General features: G+C 40.1%; 1 protein-coding gene across 1 annotated transcript in view; it reads left to right on the plus strand.

The window, feature by feature from the left end:
• Positions 1 to 20,350, plus strand: part of LOC124796080 (breast cancer type 2 susceptibility protein-like) — a 173,362-nt gene that overhangs the window by 57,579 nt on the left and 95,433 nt on the right. The gene's annotated exons all lie outside the window — the stretch shown is intronic.

Here is a 20,350-nt window from a genome sequence, read left to right on the forward strand (position 1 = left end):
TCTCTGGCACCAGTTTTGATAGCATGACACTCCCAATCTATATCTGACAAGTTGAAGTCACCACTATTACAACAGTGTGATCAGGAAAATTATTAACGATATTCTCTGAGCTCTCTCTGATGCAAAAAAAAAAAAAAAGGTTCAAATGGCTCTGAGCGCTATGGGACTTAACTGCTGTGGTCATCGGTCCCCTAGAACTTAGAACTACTTAAACCTAACTAACCTAAGGACATCACACACATCCATGCCCGAGGCAGGATTCGAACCTGCGACCGTAGTGGTCGTGCGGTTCCGGACTGTAGCGCCCAGAACCGCTCGGCCACTCCGGCCGGCGTCTCTGATGCAGTCTTCCACTTCAGCTTCTGACCCAGAAAGTCTATAAAAGCTTCTGATTGTCTTTTTTGTCCAACCTTTAATATTTAACTTCACCCAGATTAATTCTTATTTGTGATCTGTGATAACCTCACTAGATATTATCGAGTTCTTTACTCCGTTAAATATGCCACCACCATTGGCGGTTACCCAATCCTTATGAAAAATATTCCAATCTGAATTTAGGATTTCATTAGTATCCACTTCCAGTTTTAACCAACTTTCTGTTCCTACTGTCTGGGCATTATAACTTTCAATAAGCGATACTCATTCTGGGACCTTTTCTTGGATGCTCCTGCAGTTTACTAAAATCATATTAACATTTTCGACATATGATCTGAAAGGACAAGCATTCTGTGAGAGCATTGTGGTTGATGTAACTTCGATTTTGTCTGGCAATTCGTCTTTGATCCCAAATGAGGTTTCTCTAACCTAAGAATCCCTGTGTGCATTCCACACTTACTCCGCTACCCTCGTAGCAGCTTCCTGCATGCAATGCATGCCTGACCTATAAAAGGGAACCCTACTGTTCTGCATCCGATAGCAGAGGTCGAGAAATTCTCATCCGATACTGTCGCAGAGACATCAGAGCCTCTGGTTTACACCGTCCATTCAGCTGCAAAGTCAACCCGGGGTATGATGTTACAAATAGTCATCTTAGCCTACTCCCAGCATGTGATGCTAGTTGCCGACACTGAATCAGCCATCTGCCAAAAGCAACCAAGGATGATATCGGAAACCAGAGGGCAGGCATCATTTGTGCCAACATGTGCCAGTATTTGCAGCTTGTTTCACCCAGTATACTTGATAGCCACTGGCAGACCCTCCTCCACATCACAGATGAAAGCACCCTCTCCCCCAGCAAACATACCGAGTGCATACTGGCATTCTTTCCTCTGTGCATTCTGTGTCCCTGAGGAGTTCCACTGCCAGCCCAGTGTTGGAGCTCCCAGTGACTAGCATACCCACACTCTACCCTTGTCCAGACTGGACAGTAAATTCGGCCTCTGGCCCAAAAGGAGAGGTACCCGTGCTGGCTTACAAGTGTTACAAATGCTGTTATCACCTCATACCTGTCGCTAAGTCTTAAGGACCCAGCCATGCGGCCCGTTCCCTCTTTCGCCAAGCGAACCGTCCATAGTGATCACACTCACTCAAGTGAGAACGAATCATTCAGATGTTTATTGGCAGAAGCATCAACAACCAAATCACCAGGGGATACCGAAGGCACCAAAGATGTCGCAGATCGTGTCACTGGTGCCTCTGTGTCACTGTAGCTTTTAGTGTTGGCCAAGAGCCCTTCGACTGTGATCACCTTAGCTTCCAGCTGTTTGCAGACTGCAGCCGATTCTACTTGTGACCTATCACATCAAGCAAAGTCCCTATCCTATCATAATGTGTAAAAAAATGTGATATAAGATCTCAAAAAATACAAGATTAACTTAGAAAGTACTAGCAAACCCCTGCAGAAGAGAAAATTACCCAAATGTGGCACTACTGAGGTTGGAATGTGTGACAAAATAAAATGAGGTGAATAAAGAAACACTAAAATCTGCTCTACAGTGTCCTCACTGCAGCCTGAGACCACAAGATCTGAGAGCTCTTAAAACGGATATAAATTAGTCTGCTGAAAATGGATGTATCAATAGTTACTTTTTACTAAAAAATCTACTTATCCAAAAGCCACTGCAGGAAATAAATATGCAAACTCCATTGCACTGATCTGAACTTCAGGGTGGTCCATTGATCATCTCACGAAACAAGCATCAAACAAAAAAACTACAAAGAACGAAACTTGTCTAGCTTGAAGGGGGAAACCAGATGGCGCTATGGTTAGTCCGCTAGATGGCGCTACCATAGGCCAAACGGATATCAACTGCGTTTTTTTAAATAGGAACCCCCAGTTTTTATTACATATTCATGTAGTACGTGAAGAAATAGGAATGTTTTAGTTGGACCACTTTTTTCGCTTTACGATAGATGGCACTGTAATAGTCACAAACATATGGCTCACAATTTTAGATGAACATTTGGTAACAGGTAGGTTTTTTAAATTAAAATACAGAACATAGGTACGTTTGAACATTTTATTTCGGTTGTTCCAATGTGATACATGTACCTTTGTGAACTTATGATTTCTGAGAACGCATGATGTTACAGTATGATTACCTGTAAATACCACATTAATGCAATAAATGCTCAAAATGATGTCCGTCAACCTCAATGTATTTGGCAATACGTGTAACGACATTCCTCTCAACAGCGAGTAGTTCGCCTTCTGTAATGTTCGCACATGCGTTGACAGTGCGCTGACACATATTGTCAGGCATTGTCGGTGGATCACAATACCAAATATCTTTCAACTCTCCTCACAAAAAGAAATCCGGGGATGTCAGATCCGGTGAACGTGCGGGCCATGGTATGGTGCTTCGACGGCCAATCCACCTGTCATGAAATATGCTATTCAATACCGCTTCAACCGCACGCGAGCTATGTGCCGGACATCCATCATGTTGGAAGTACATCGCCATTCTGTCATGCGGTGAAACATCCTGTAGTAATATCGGTAGAACATTACGTAGGAAATCAGCATACATTGCACCAGTTAGATTGCGATCGATAAAATGGGGGCCAATTATCCTTCCTCCCATAATGCCGTACCATACATTAATCCGCCGAGGTCGCTGATGTTCCACTTGTCGCAGCCATCGTGGATTTTCCGGTTTACATTACCGCTGTTGATGAATGACGCTTCGTCACTAAATAGAACATGTGCAAAAAATCTGTCATCGTCCCGTAATTTCTCTTGCGCATAGTGGCAAAACTGTACACAACGTTCAAAGTCGTCGCCATGCAATTCCTGGTGCATAGAAACATAGTACGGGTGCAATCGATGTTGATGTAGCATTCTCAACACCTACGTTTTTGAGATTCCCGATTCTCGCGCAATTTGTCTGCTACTGATATGCAGATTAGCTGCGACAGCAGCTAATACTTGGGCATCATCATTTGTTGCAGGTTGTGGTTGACATTTCATAAATGGCTGAACACTTCCTGTTTCCTTAAATAACGTAACTATCCGGCGAACGGTCCGGACACTTGGATTATGTCGTCCAGGATACCGAGCAGCATACATAGCACATGCCCATTTGGCATTTTGATCACAATAGCCGTACATCAACACGATATCGACCTTTTCCGCAATTGGTAAACAGTCCATTTTAACATGGGTAATGTATCATGAAGCAAATGCCGTCCACACTGGCGGAATGTTACATGATACCACGTAATTATACGTTTGTAACCATTACAGTGCCATCTATCACAAAGCGAAGAAAGTGGTCCAACTAAAACATTCATATTTATTTACGTAGTACACGAATATGTAGAAAATGGAGGTTCCTATTTAAAAACCGCAGTTGATATCCGTTTGACCTATGGCAGCGCCATCTAGCGGGCCAACCATAGCGCCATCTGGTTTCCCCCTTCAAGCTAGACGAGTTTCATTCTTTGTAGTTTTTTCGTTTGATGCTTATTTCATGAGATATTTGGCCCGGTCACTATCAATGGACCATGCTGTATATACTGTGTACTAACCCAAGATTTAAATGTAGTGACATGAGTGGCGCTTCTGGCAGTGGAAAATTATGTGAGGAAGGCACCTTACACAAGAATATGCACTAAGATTAACACAAAAACAGAACAAAGTAATTTGCTAAACACTAATCTACACAGTAAAGTTAACAGGTACAGTTCACTTCTTCGCAGAAACATATGAAAAACACAAACTAAACTAAAGTACTGTGTATCAGACAACTGCTACTGCTGCTATTGTTGCAGGCCTGTCTTCCCACCTCAGCATCTGCCACTGCACTGAAGTTATTATTGAAGTTAATGCCTGTTTGATTAATATTATTGAAAAGCCATAACCCCTTCAGAACCTTTGGCTGCAACTGTTGACATTAATTTTTACTGTGTCTTAGCTACAACAAAAATATTTTTTCTTACTGAAAACCTCATGTACATGTTTGTGAATGTTCAGTCTTTTCGTGTTGTGCAAATACTGCCACCTGTTGTGCACCCCTGTAAAAATATTAATATTGAATACCAGCGTGTGACCATGAGAATGCACAGAAATGTTTGGGTAGTTATATTCCATTGAATGTTATTTTACATTGCAATTGTTGAATGTTCAGTTAATTTGTTACAACAATGAATATTTCAATATTTTGAAATCATGTGTGTGTGTGTGTGTGTGTGTGTGTGTGTGTGTGTTACTTCTGGAATCATTAAAAAATCAGCTAAGAGCAGCCCAGCCACTAACATGGCATGCATTAGAGACACAGTAGTGGCACTCAAGAAAACATGGGAAGCTACAGTTAACTGGTGAAATCTCTGAAAACAATTGTAGAGGTTGTAATTTTTTTTTCCCCTGGAGAGGTGGATGTTTGAGCAAAAAATAATATCAACAAAGTTATCTGATCAACTCCTGATTTTGAGTTGGTGGAGTTGTCAAAAAATATTTTGTCATAAAAAAGTAAAAAGATGTTAAATTTAATCTGACTTTGTCTAAAATTTCTTCTTTGAGGTAGAAAGATCATTTTCTCTGTACAGAAATGTTCTATGTGATAAACTTGTCAGCCTAAGCGAAGAAAATTCGGTTGTTTGATTGGTTGGTTCTTTTTGGGGAGGGGACCAAACAGTGAGGTCATTGGTCCCATTGGATTAGGGAAGGTTGGGGAAGGAAGTCGGCCGTGCCCTTTCAAAGGAATCATCCCACCATTTGCCTGAAGTGATTTAGGGAAATCATGAAAAACCTAAATCAGGACAGCCGGACACGGGTTTGAACCATCATCCTCTCGAATGCAAGTCCAGTGTGGTAACCACTTCGCATCCTCATTTGGTAGAAAGTGTGGAGAAATTGGTTGTTGTATATACTGTTTTAGAAGAAAATTGAAATAAATGTAATTGAATCTTGATACCACACATTTTTATTCTTTTGCTGCCTCATTGTGCATGTTTAATGATATGACATTGCATGTTTTACAAGTTGATAGTTTGTGAAAATTCGGGCTGTAGTCATTATCTGAAAGGAATATCCATGGCAGGTGCCAAAAGTACATAGTACTTTCATGCCACAAAATGTTGTCAGTGTGCCCAGCTGTCTACAGAGATTTTTTTCACGAGACTCTAGAATGGCCACTACATATTATTTGTAGTATACATGTGTGCAGTGAACACTTTTTTCCCACAGTGATGAGTTAGCTGTCCAGAATGCCATGCCAAATAAAAATTGGAAGTGTAATTCAACTGTTTAGCATTTTCATCATCAAAATCTGATACTATCCGTAACACAAATATTGTAGAGCTTAGGTGTCTAAGATGATCTGTGACGTGACTTCCAGATCAGGTTTTTATAATATAAACATCTAAGAATTTAGACTATTCTGTTTCATTTATTGATTTGCCCTGATTTCTGATTTATGGTCAGGCCTTGTGCGGTACTGAATTGCTTGTATTGTTTTTTATCAAAGTCCACTGACAGGCCACTTCCAGAGAACCAGTTATTAATGTCCAAGAAAATTTTATTTACATTTTTGAGTGTTAAAATTTCTTCATTAGGCTTGATTATAATACTTAATTCATCAGCAGAGAGAGCTATTTCTGCTTCTGGGATATATGACCATAAATCATTTTAAATGATGAGTAGCTGAGCAGACCCAATACTAATCCCTATGTTACACCTGTAGTGATTCAATTCTGAAGGTACTGTTTTGTTTTTATACACTTCTTGGGTTGTTAATGGGACACTTTTTATTTTTTTAGTTCAACAATATAATGATCAGGTATCTGAAATATACCTTATATCATTTAAACTTAACTAGGAGAGTACTGTGAACTGCACATTCAGGTGCTTTTGACAAGTCACATAAATACCAGTTTGCAATATTTTTGTCATTTACATTCTGTATAATATGACTGATGAGTTGAAAGATAACATGTGCTGTGAAGAGACTCTTTTAAAATCCAAATTGGGACTAAGTATCATATTTTGAGAGACATGCATTACGATTTTTGCTTGCATAATACTTTCCAGTATCTTCCAGAAAGATGTAAGCAGTGAGCCCGGTTGGTAATGATTAATATCTGTCGTGCTACCTTTCATGTAAAGGGATCTGACAGTGACATAATTCCATCTCTCTGGTAATATTTTCTGTGATAATGATGTACTGCATATGTGATTAAATACATTGCAAAGGTATGATGAACATAATTTAGTTCTTTATTTGAGATCTTATCAACTCTGTGAGACTTTTTGGTTTCAAGGAAATTAATTATAATTTTAATTTCTTTCGCAAAAAGCCTGTAGAAAATATGATTCACCTGTATCTGTGCGACATTGCTTTAAAACGTGAACTGTCTGCTAATTCAAGCTGCTTCAAGGAAGTGATTGTTTAATATATTAGCTACCTGACTTCTATAATTTTTATTTGGATGTTTTCTGTAGTAATAACAAAATAGTGCCAGTTGGTATTTTCTGCTACCAATCTAAGGTGTTTCACTATGTGAAACACTGTGGCGACTAAAGGTGGTCGCGTGGCTGGCAGCCGTGATCAGCTGACGGAACGGAAGTGTCAACGAGGTTCCCATGCCAGCCACGAGGAGCATTGGCATGTACTTACTCCTCGCCATGGCGCGCGAGCGTTCCATGACTTTTAAATGATGTGCTACGTTATAATTGTTCCATTGTTGATTTCACAGAATGTTTGTGGGGAGTTTTACCCAAGTTTTCTGTAACGTTCCATTGGTTATTATTGTGTAATCACTGCCTATGTTATGTGTTCTTTTCTGAGTGATCTTCAACAAAAACATGATAAACATAGAAGACATACTTCTTACACAATAAGAACGCAATAGCTAGTTGCGGACCTAACGCACAGTGGGAACGCGACATCTGGTGACCCCAATGTGATGGTGGCTAAGAAGATGATTCATCAGGACCAAGAAAGTAACATTCGTTAGTGGAAACATGACAGATACACCAGAAACTCCCACGATTTCAAGACTGGCAGTATGACTACCACTATTCTGGCCTCACAACCCCACGTTATGGTTCACACAAGTCGAGGTGAGTTTTCTTTGTGCAGGTGTGACATCGGATTCCACCAACTTTGCATTGGTAGTGAGTCAATTAGACCATCGATATGCTGCCGAAGTGCTGGATATTACAACTTTGCCGCCCAACACAGAGGCTACACGAAACTCAAGACCGAGTTAATTCGATAAGCATCTGCCTCGCAAGAGGAGAGGGTACAGCAGGTTCTAACACATGCGGACATTGGAGACTAAAAGCCGTCCCAATACCTCCGTCAACTGAGGAGCAAAGTCGATGCAGGCATGGTCCCAGATTCAATACTTTGTACAATATGGAGCAGTAGATTGCTGGCCCAAGTAAAAGCCATCGTCGCGTCACAAACTGATATGCCACTTGACACCGTAGCTGATCTCGCAGACCGTATCCAAGACGCATTCGTGCCCGCTTCCTATTCTGATCTGTCGATGACATGTTCCAGTGCCTCGATGGGAACCAAACCTGACTACAATACTCTCGTGAATACAGTGGAAACACTTAACAAACAGCTGAATGAGGACTTATTAAGCAAGGTCGACGCTCTCAGTAGGCAAATGAATGAATTGCTTGCCGACCAGAACATTAAAGGATAGTTCTGACGGATATCCTGAAGCTGCTCTACATCACGCTCGCATGCCTCTGGTGAGGCACTGCCTATGAACGTATGTCAGTATCACCAGCTATATGGAGAGCAGGCACACAAATGTAATCTGCCATGTGCATATACCAGCAACAAACATCACACGGAAGTAAACGCACCAGGCAGATCTTCTGTACGTCTTTTCGTAACGGCCCGCAAGAGAGGCTGAAAGTTCTTTATCGACATTGGATCCAACCTCAACATTCTACCACGCGATAAGCTACATAAATACCGTCCGGCTGCCGCATTTCAACTGTCGGCTGCTAATAATTCTGCAATCACGACTTAAGGACTACAGCATTTGGAACTAGACCTCGGACTGAGTCGTTCTTTGGTGTGGAGCTTCATAGTCGCAGACGTGATGGAGCCTATCATTGGCGCAGACCTCTTGGCGCATTACCGCCTGATGCCTGACATCGCCAACCCTCAGCTGCTGGACACAGTCGCAGGGCTGTCCACCGTTGGTCCAGCGCCACACTGCAACTTATGATGCCAAGGCGATCCAGGCTGTGGGCGATAGGTACTCTAAGCTGCTAGCGTGGTTCCCTGCTCTCAAGAGTCCTCCAGGAGCCTCACAAAAGGTTTGTCACGATACAGTACACTACATTAATATGACAGCTGGCCCCCCAATTTCAAGCAGACCCAGACGATTAGCTCCCGACCGGTATGCAATCGCTAAGGCAGAGTTTGATGCTATGCTGGCCAAGGGCATTATCCACTAGTCTAGTGGGGCATGGTCGTCACCTTTGCATTTGGTGCCTAAACAGAATGGTATGTGGTGGCCGTGAGGCGACTACCAAGCCTTAAATGTGCGAACAATTCCAGACTGCTATCCAGTGCCTCTCCTAAAAGACGACAATCATGCATTGTGTGGCAAACAGATGTTTAGTGTGTTGGATTGTGCCAAAGCATACACACAAATTCCAGTTGCTGAGAAAGATAGCCTGAAGACAGCCATTACAATGCCTTTTGGCTTGTTCGAAAGCTTATTTATGAAGTTTGGCCTGAGAAACGCCGCACATACATGGCAACGATTCAGTGATTCTGTATTACGAGGGTTACCATGTTGTTTTGCCTACCTAGACGAAATACTCGTCTTCTCAGTGACACAAGAGGAACATGAACAGCATCTCATCTCACTGAAGTTTTTGAGCACCTTGACAAGTACGGCATTGTTTTGAACGTCACTAAGTGTGTGTTCGGACAACTGGAGATAACATTTTTGGGTCACTTAATTTCGTCTGCAGGATCGTGCTCTTCGCCAAAGAAAGTTAAAGCTGTTTTAAATATTCCTCACCCAGAGACAGCCAAAGAATTACGTAGATTCCTTGGAATTCTCAATTTCTATTGCTGCCATCTGCCACATGTAGCAGAACTTACAGCAGCACTGGCTAGTCCGAAAACAAAAGGAAAAGCGCCTGTGCAGTAGTCACAGACAATGACAGACGCTTTCCAAACCACCAGTAAAAGCATAGCTGAGGCAACGCTTCTTGCTCACCCTGCTTTAGACGTGCCCCTTTCGCTCGTGGTCGATGCTAGCCAGGTAGCCATCGGTGCAGCATTGCAGCAATATGTGAACGAAGCCTGGCAGCCCCTTGCTTTTTTTCTCTTGGAAATTATCGCCCGCTCAGCAACAATGGAGTGCTTACGACCGGGAATTGTTGGCAATCTATGCTTCTGTGAAATGTTTCCGAATGCAGCTGGAGGCAAGAGTATTTACAATTTATACAGACCATAAACCTCTGATATTTGCCTTTCGCCAGAATAACAACAAATGCTCACTGATACAGTTTAATCAGTTGGAATTTATTGCTCAATTTTCCACCAATATTAAACACATCTCTGTGTTGAACAATGTAGTGGCAGACTGTTTGTCGCGCGTCAATGCAATCACAGGCTATCGACCTCGCACGCCTGGCCCAAGCACAACAGTCAGTTCAAGAACTTGAAAAATTGCCTAAACGATGACACAGCAGGCCTGCAGCTCAAGCTCATTGATGTACCAGGATCAGACACTAAGATATATTGCGACACCTCCAATAACAAAGCATGTCCATTCGTCCTGGCAGACCCGTGTAAGCAAATATTTAATAACCTCCATGATTTATGTCATCCAGGGGTAAAGGCAATGACGAAACTCATATCTGATTGTTAGGTGTGGCCAGGGATACAAAAAGATTGCTGTCAGTGGCTCACACGTGTTTCAATTGTCAACGCAGCAAAATTTCACGTCATGTCTGCGCTCCAGTAGGCAAATTCCCAGACATGACTGAAAGGTTTGCTCACTTCCACTTGGACGTCGTAGGACCTTTACCGCCCTCAGAGGGTCAACGCTATTTGATAACCATAATTGATAGATTCACTTGCTGGACGGAAGCTATTCCGATTGGCAACATTCTGCCGAAACGCTGGCTGCTGCATTTATGTCCAACTGGGTTGCTCGTTTCGGCAGTCCATTATATATAACAAGTAACAGAGAATGCCAGTTCGAGTCTGAATTGTTTACTCAGCTGAGCAAGTTTGGTGGCGCTTCACATCATGTAACAACGATTAATCATCCAGCCAGCAATGGCATGGTTGAACGGTGACACCGGTCCCTCAAAGCTGCCCTAATGTGTTGCGAATCGAAGTGGACCACGGCTCTTCCTTCAGTGCTACTCGGCCTCTGCAGCATCACTAAGCCAGACCGTGACGCATGAGTTGGTCTATGGGGAATCCCTGCGGTTACCAGGTGAGTTTATTGATCCAGGTGTCTCACCGGGGAACTTATCACAGTCGTCCCAGTTTAAAATCCAATTGCGGGATTGGAACCTAGTTGAATAGCTGCTGCCAGCACCTCTGACATTGAGGCAATGTCTACATGAAAATTACTTTTGTTTCTGGTGTTGGGAATGTGTAATTTACAGTTCAGCTGAAACCAATTTTTATTTTTAGATATAAATACTGTCAATGAGAAAATTTACAGGAAACTGAGTGTAAGAATTCCAAGAAGCTCAGTTATCTACTTTACACAATACTCTTACTATTCTGCCAAATAAATACTTCATTTACTTCAGAAGCACAGCCCCAGAAAACAATTTCAGAAGACCACAAGGAATGGAAAGCGGCAAAATAAGCCAACAGTCCTGTCTTCAGGTAATCAAACTTCTGGAAGCAAAACATGCTGAGCTGAGCTTTTTGCTTAGAACATTGACTCCATTTTAACATATTATGTAGCTGGAGCCCAAGAAATTTTACACACTGTTTTTTATTTAGTATGTGAACATTAGTATCTACTTCTGGTGCTAGGAAGTCATTTTCCTTCACTGAAGATGAACAATATGAGTCTGTGTGAGAAGACTTAAAACTGTTTGCTGTGAACCAGTTTTAGGCCTATTCAGCTACCATTTGTATATACTAAGGGAGAGTTTGGACCCTTAATTGGTATGCATGTTTCATCAGCAAACATTACAGTTCTTAAACTCTGCTTTAAAGTTGGAGGAAGATGATTTAATTAGTATAAGAACGAGAGTGGATATGGTACCAATACTTGTGAGACCCCCCACATGTTTACTGCCCTGCTCTGAGGTTAGTTTCATTCCTACAACATCATCTGTCAATGGGCCCCTCTTATTTCTGGGAAAGACTTCATCTATACAGTAAGGGTCTCATTAACACTGCATGATAATAATGAGCAAAGGAGAGGGAAGCTGTTGGCCAATATAGTAGAGATCATCCTGACATCCACTTCAATTCAAGTTTGCCGTCCTCTGTCCCATTTTTTGTTAGTTTCAATTACTATAACACAATGAAGCAGATCTAAACTAGTCTTGTGTGAACAATATTGTCTGTGGTTCTGTTTATTTCTGTGAAGTATATTTCTGTAACATAATTGTGTGTCATTATGTACTCCTGGAATGGGTATGAGTTTGCAGTATGGAAAAGGGATGCCCCTTTTACTAATAGTCTCCAATTTCAGTGGCCTACTACAGATTTATGTTCCAGACTGACAAATAACTTCTTGAGCAGAACTTAAAGATGTACTCACATCATAAAGAAGTTAATCTTACCTTGTATTGAATTTCTACTGTTTTCAGTTTAAATAAGTCCACCGTACTGTCATAAATCTCATAGATGAGTAGACAAACTGTGATGGGATTGTAGGAAGTACACTATGATGTGTAATAAGCTACTTGATATTTGTAAAGTAATTTCACAAACAGTACTGATAGCTCAGTACTGAAGTGAAAATATTCATTCGGACTTACATAAGTTACCCAAAAACATTATCTCATGCAACATCAAGAAATGCAAGTATGTAAACTGAAGAATGTGTTGACTGTTGTCAGTATTGTCGCAGAAGAAGCTGTGTTGTAGTGGTTGCGATACTAGACTGTAGTGTGGAGGGTCGTGAGTTCAATACTCACCTGAACTGTAAAATTTTAATTTATATATTCGGTTTGAGTACATTCTAGAAGTATCCACAAATGTCAAGAATCATTGTACTGGAATGTTTTGTAACTGTATATATACCGTATGTGTTCTGGCCAGAGGCAGTTCGATCCGTGCTCTTGTATGTGCAAGTGCTAAATAAACCTTTGTTCAGTGAAGTTAGTGTTCGTCATTCACCTAATTACACCTTCTTCTACATGACATATTCTAATAGTGCAAGTATTTGTATTTTCATCATTCGAGAGTCCTTCAGTGGGAGATTCATATCTAACTCCCCTTCCCTGTGATATTGATTGGTGAGGATGACAAATTCCAGTTGAAATCAATAATGTTCATACAGAAATTCATAGTTTGACTGAAACTGAATAAAATGCTTGTTTCTTAGGAAATTGTGTCTGAAAATATGAAATGAAAATTGAAAGCTGCATCATTGTTGATGTCTGAAGATGCTGCAGTGAAACTGACAGATTTATTTTACTGTGAACCATTTGTTTTCCCCCTGCAAATGAAGTTCATCAAAATTTCTAATGGACCTTCATACTTTTTAGTGCTTAGTCTTCCAATAAACATCTGCTGCCACAGCTAAGTGGTCAGCACAGCTGACTGCCAAGTGGAGGACCCAGGTTAAATTTCTGAGATTTTTCCTTGGTGGAAGGACTGGAATGGGGTCCACTCACCCTCGTAATGCCAGTTGTAGAGCTACTTGAGTGAGAAGTACCAGCTCTGAAGTATGTAAAGCCAATAACAACTCTGAGAGCAGTGCCCTGACCCCACACCCCTCCATAGTACATCCAAAGGTCACCATTGACTGAGGATGAGACAGTGGTCAGTCAGTCCCAACTGGCCTTTCTGAGGCCAGAAAGGTGGAGCTTTGCTTTGACTTGCTTCCAGTAAACAAACATGTAGCTTATTGACCTCGGAATCAGTATTTATGAACAAATTTTGTGAACTGCTCCATACGTGGCTCCTGTGCACATCAGCTCCACAACCTTTACATTTATTTATTTCCATGTCTTGTTCCATACGTCCAAATTGAGGAGCAAATCTCAAAGGTCATGGAATGTGTCAGTACATGAAATTACAGGGTAAAAGTAATAACAGATTAAATAAAATGTTTATGAACCCAGAAAAGTCAAGCCATATGTTTAAATAAAAATCAGCACCGTAACATAAGAATTAGCTTAATTTTTTTCAAGGAGCTCCTGAACAGAATAGAAGGATTGAACCATGAGGAAACTCTTCAGTTTCGATTTGAAAGTGTATGGATTACTTCAAAGATTTTTGAATTCTTGCGGTAGCTTATTGAAAATGGATGCAACAGTATACTGAACACCATTATGCACAAGAGTTAAGGAAGAGTGATGCAAATGCAGATTGTATTTCTGCCGAGTATTAACTGAATGAAAGGTGCTAATTCTTGAGAATAAACTGATGTTGTTAACAAGAAAAGACCATAAAGAAAATATATATACTGATAGGTCAATGTCAAAATACCCAGACTAGTGAACAGGGGTCGACAAGAGGTTCGCGAACTTACACCACTTATTGCCCGAACCGCCTATTTCTGAGCCAACAATATCCTTTTAGAATGGGAACAGGTACTCCAAAACATTACCATATGACATAAGCGAATGAAAATAAGCAAAGTAGCCTAATTTTTGTGTCGAACATCACTGACTTCAGATACTGTTTGAATAGTAAAAATGGCAACATTAAGTCTTTGAACAAGATCCTAAACATGGGCTTTCCATGACAGTTTAATATCTATCTGGACACGCAGAAATTTGAACTGTTCCGTTTCACTAATCATATGTCCATTATGTGTAATTAGAACGTCTGGTTTAGTTGAATTGTGTGTTAGAAACTGTAAAAACTGAGTCTTACTGTGATTTAGTGTTAGTTTATTTTCTAAAAGCCATGAACTTATGTCGTGAACTGCACTATTTGAAACCGGGCCAGAATTGCAAACAACATCCTTTACGACTAAGCTAGTGTCATCAGCAAACAGAAATATTTTAGAGTTACCCATAATACTAGAGGGCATATCATTTACATTAATAAGGAATGAGAGTGGCCCCAACACTGATCCCTGGGGCAGCCCCCATTTAACCGTACTCCACTCAGACCTCGCATCACAGCCATTCTCAACAATGTGAATAATGACCTTTTTGCTGTCTGTTGTTAAAGTAAGAGGTGAACCAATTGTGAGCTACTCCCAGTGTTCCATAATGGTCCAACTTATGGAGCAGTATTTTGTGATCAACACAATCAAACATCTTAGTTAAATCAAAAAATGTGCCTAGCATTCTAATCCTTTTGTTTAACCCATCCAGTACCTCACAGAGAAAAGAGAATATATCATTTTCAGTTGTTAAATGACTTTTAAAGCCGAATTGTACATTTGATAGCAAATTATGCGATATAAAATGATCAATTATCCTTACATACACAGCCTTTTCAATAACTTTAGCAAACACTGATGGCATAGAAGTAGGTCAAAATTGTCTACATTATCTCTTTCTCCTTTTTTTATAAAGTGGCGTTACTACTGAGTACTTTAAACATTCAGGAAACTGAGCATTCCTAAAGGAAAAGTTACAAATATGGCTAAGTACAGGGCTAACATGTGCAGCACAGTACTTTAGTATTCTGCTAGGCACTCCATCATATTCATAACAGTCCTTATCCTTCAGTGATTTAATTATTGACTCAATCTCACCCTTGTCAGTATCACAGAGGAGTATTTCAGACATCAGTCTCAGAAAGACATTTGCTAAGAGAGTTATATGATTCCCTGTAGAAACTATGTTTTTATTTAACTCACCAGTAATGCTCAAAAAATGATTGTTAAATACTGTACATATATCTGATTTATCAGTAACATAAATCCCAAAGAAAGCAGGTGTTGACAGATGTGAAAATTTTCAAACTATCAGTTTAATAAGCCACTGCTGCAAAATACTAACACGAATTCTTTACAGACGAATGGAAAAACTGGTAGAAGCCGACCTTGGGGAAGATCAGTTTGGATCCATAGAAATGTTGGAACATGTGAGGCAATACTGACCCTACGACTTATCTTAGAAAATAGATTAAGGAAAGGCAAACTTACGTTTCTAGCATTCGTAGACTTGGAGAAAGCTTTTGACAATGTTGATTGGAATACTCTCTTTCAAATTCTGAATGTGGCAGGGGTAAAATACAGGGAGCGAAAGGCTATTTATAATTTGTACAGAAACCAGATGGCAGTTATAAGAGTCGAGAGACATGAAAAGGAAGCAGTGGTTGGGAAGGGAGTGAGACAGAATTGTAGCCTCCTCCCAATGTTATTCAATCTGTATACTGAGCAAGCAGTAACGGAAACAAAAGAAACATTTGGAGCAGGAATTAAAATCCATGGAGAAGAAATAAAAACTTTGAGGTTCGCCGATGACATTGTAATTCTGTCAGAGACAGCAAAGGACCTGGAAGAGCAGCTGAACGGAATGGACAGTGTCTTGAAAGGAGGATGTAAGATGAACATCAACAAAAGCAAAATGAGGATAATGGAATGTAGTTGATTTAAGTTGGGTGATGCTGAGGGTATTAGATTAGGAAATGAGACAATTTTTTAAAGTAGTAAAGGAGTTTTGCTATTTGGGGAGCAAAATAACTGATGATGGTCGAAGTAGAGAGGATATAAAATGTAGACTGGCAATGGCAAGGAAAGCATTTCTGAAGAACAGAAATTTGTTAACATCGAGTATAGATTTACGTGTCAGGAAGTCATTTCTGAAAGTATTTGTATGGAGTGTAGCCATGTATGGAAGTGAAACATGGATGATAAACAGTTTGGACAAGAAGAGAATAGAAGCTTTCGAAATGTGGTGCTACAGTAGAATGCTGATGATTAGATGGGTAGATCACATAACTAATGAGGAGGTATTGAATAGAATTGGGGAGAAGAGACATTTGTGGCACAATTTGGCTAGAAGAAGGGATTGGTTGGTAGGACATGTTCTGAGGCATCAAGAGATCACCAATTTAGTATTGAAGGGCAGTGCAGAGGGTAAAAATTGTAGAGGGAGACCAAGAGATGAATACACTAAACAGATTCAGAAGGATGTAGGTTGCAGTAGGTACTGGGAGATGAAGAAGCTTGCACAGGATAGAGTAGCATGGAGAGCTGCATCAAACCAGTCTCTGGACTGAAGACCACAACAACAACAACAAACTGACTTTATATCTTCGACCTTGTGCTGCTGACTAGACACTTTCTTCACAACTGACCGTGTTGTTTTAATTTTATCCTGTGAACTGGCTACTATTCTATTTGCATACCACATACTCTTTGCCTTCCTAATAACATGTTTAAGAACCTTACAATACTGTTTTTAATAGGCTGCTGTAGCTTGATTGTGACTACTTCTGACATTTTGATATAATTCCCACTTTGTTCTACATGATTTCCTTATCCCATTAGTCAGCCACCCAGGCTGCCTTTTACTGCTAGGATACCCCATTTAGAACGTTATACTGAAAAGCAACTCCCAAAAGAGCATGAGAAATGAGTTAAGGGAAGCATTATATTTGTCATCTATGTTGTTGGCAGTATAAACATCCTGCCACTCTTGTTCCTTAACAAGGTTTAGAAAACTCTTTACTGCCATTGGATTAGCTTTACTATGTAGTTTGTAATTATATTTGACATTTGTTTGAGTACAACAGCCTTTTAGTGTTAAAATTTGTGCATCGTGGTCTGAAAGGCCATTCACCCTTTTGCTATCAGAATATTGTCTATTACCCTAGTTGGAAAAAACACAGTCTGCATCAGATCATATGAGTTTAGGAGATCTAACAATAACCTTTTTGTTTCTCAATCATATACAAAATTAATATTGAAGTCACCACATATAACTAATTTCTGGTACTTCCTATAAAGCGAACCAAGAAGCCTCTCTAGCTTGAGCAGAAATGCTCTGAAGTCAGAGTAAGGGGACCTATAAACAAAAAAAAAATAATAAGTTTAGTTTCACTAAATTCAGCTGCCCCTGCACGACATTCAAATATCTGTTCAGTGCAGTGCCGTGATGTGTCTATGGACTCAAATGGAATACTGGTATTTTTTTTTTTTTTTTTAACGTACATAGCCACTCCCCCACCCTTTAAGGAACTCCTTGAAAAACAGCCAGCTAATCCATATCCTGGTATAGGAAGCCTCTGAATTGTCAAATTATTTAAGTGGTGCTCTGGTATACCAGTAATGTCAGAGTCAATATCTATAAGCAGTTCACTAACATTATATCTAAAACCTCTTATATTTTGATGAAATATGCTAATTCCTTCTCTATGTGGATACCTGACCTCTGAAGATGATTCCTTAGAGGGGCTTCCTTTAAGTAGGTATACTTATCAGCTGACTTCAATCTAAAAAATGGTGCAGCTCTAACACCAAATACCACAGGAATTTTTCCATGAGTGACCTCACCACCACCATCACCACAACCACCACCCACTGCACTGTCACCTGTAAGCTTTGCCAGCCTCCCCTTCCCATACATATTGAGGTGCAGGCCATGCCTAGTGAAACCCGATCTATTGATAAACTCAACTGGCACCACTGGAATGTGACCCATGCCCTCTGTCATCAGCACCTTCTCCATGCCTAATAGCCGCATTAAGATCAGGCTGATCATGACGCTGGAACAGTTGCACGAAATGCACAATAGTGCCACCAGTTTGAGTAGCTATCTGTTCCAGGTCACAACTTACATAATATTCCGTGCTCCACTCACAGTCACTACCTGATCCTCTCATAAAATTCCTGCGTAACTCCCCTATGCTGTCAATCACCTCAGCAAACCATGCACTAGGCTTCACAATACTGGCGATCTGTTACTCCCTCCACAACACTTCCTGCAACTACTGGCCCACACCTCTGCCGTGCAAACTACCTAGCAACAGAACCTCTTTCTTTCTGTTAGACTTTGCAACTGACTTCGGCCTCCTAACGAGGACTGCTGCATGTTTCCTACACCTACAGCTGCAAGAGGCTCCTCTCCACTCAACTCTGATAGTTAGTCAAATGTAATGCATATACACAAAATAAAACTGTCTGAATACCACCTCCTAGGTGCCATCTTGCCAACTGCCAGTTCCCATTCCCCAGCATCCTTCACCCTCCGCAACCTATCTAGTTTCTCCTTTTTGTATTGTAACTGCACCTGAAGGGCACAGATCTTATGCTCCTGCTCCTCTGTCAACTTATTTCTGCTGCAGATTCTGCATTCCCAGGAGAGGATCTCACTTGAATGCTCGCTGGCTTCCGTACTGCATTCCTCCAATGAAAATACTTTGAACAAATCCCACACCGTAACCCACTACCCACAAACCTACAACAGAGCCCACACTTCCCACTTCCAGTAAAATTTTACAGTTATTGAAAAGAACTAAATGTCTACATTACCTAAGTACAGTTACACCAGTAGAACTATTTATAAAACTAACAATAGTGGTCTTGAAATTCTCTCTCTACTAAGAAAGCAACAACTTTTATTACTACTACTAAACAACAACTAATACCCATACCAACAAAACTTCACACAATTTATTAGCTAAAACCAAAAATTCAAGCAGCACTGGAACACTCAGTGAAGTTAAAACAGTGCATGAAACTTTTACTGAAATATTTCGCTAGAAACAATAAGAAGTGTCAGCTGGAAACTACAACATGAAATTTATTAAATGACTTCAATGCACTGAAAACTCTAAAAAAACACAGTGAGCAGAAGTTTCCAAAAGTTTATTAAACCGTTATTTCACCACAAACAGCATGAGGCACCATTGAAAACTACTAATTTTAATAACTGTATAACAGTGCACAAACAACTTCGTCAGAACTTAACTTGAAAACCACTGCAGCTGCAACTACACGCCGCCGAATGTAAACACGCTGCTAATATGTGGGTGAACGATTGAAAATAACTAAATTAAATATTCAAATACAGTGCATAAACAATTTTGATGTACATAGCTTTATAACTGCTGCAGCCACAGCCACACACTTTTGGGTTAACCAATAATGGTTATGAAATCATTGAAAATACAAAGATGTATCATGAAATAACAGCAATTTCATTATAATTGATTTTACAAACGTTGTTGCTGTGTAATACATATTGACATTAGTCATGGACACATTGATCACCACAACACCTGTAGAAGGTGTGTTAAATAACCGTAATGGTTCCTGTAAGACAATCTTTGTTTGCAGTTATTGTTATTAAATCACTTAAGTTCTGTCATTTGTAGGAGCGAACCTTTTTAGAGCACTGAAAATTGTTTGAGACACTATGACTCATTGGTTACGTCATATGAAATTTGTAACTTGTCTTTGCTTTTTTGGTTCGAACCAAAAACAGTATACATAAAGGTGATCTTATATTAATAAAATGTGAAATTTAGTTACTATTTTTGGATACAATTTTCCACTGCATGCTACAGTACTATGAAATGTTTTGACGTGATTAGTTCTGCTTTTTTAATTACGAGATGTTATCTATATTCTAAAGTTTACTAATAGTGCATACAAAATGTATGATATGAATATGTGTTACTGAAAAGCAACCAATAGATAATGTGATGCTTAAGAAGGAAAATAGTTAATTTTCAGAAAAGTGGAGCTTGAATAAAATATGGACTCTACAATAATCTACTTTTCAAGTAGCAGCACTCGTAAAACTACATGCTTTTGTAAAGTGAAATATCTTTACCTGGCAAACTAGTGGAAAGGCTGT

This window comes from Schistocerca piceifrons, chromosome 4 (assembly GCF_021461385.2).
Source record: "Schistocerca piceifrons isolate TAMUIC-IGC-003096 chromosome 4, iqSchPice1.1, whole genome shotgun sequence".
Taxonomy (NCBI): Eukaryota; Metazoa; Arthropoda; class Insecta; order Orthoptera; family Acrididae; genus Schistocerca; species Schistocerca piceifrons.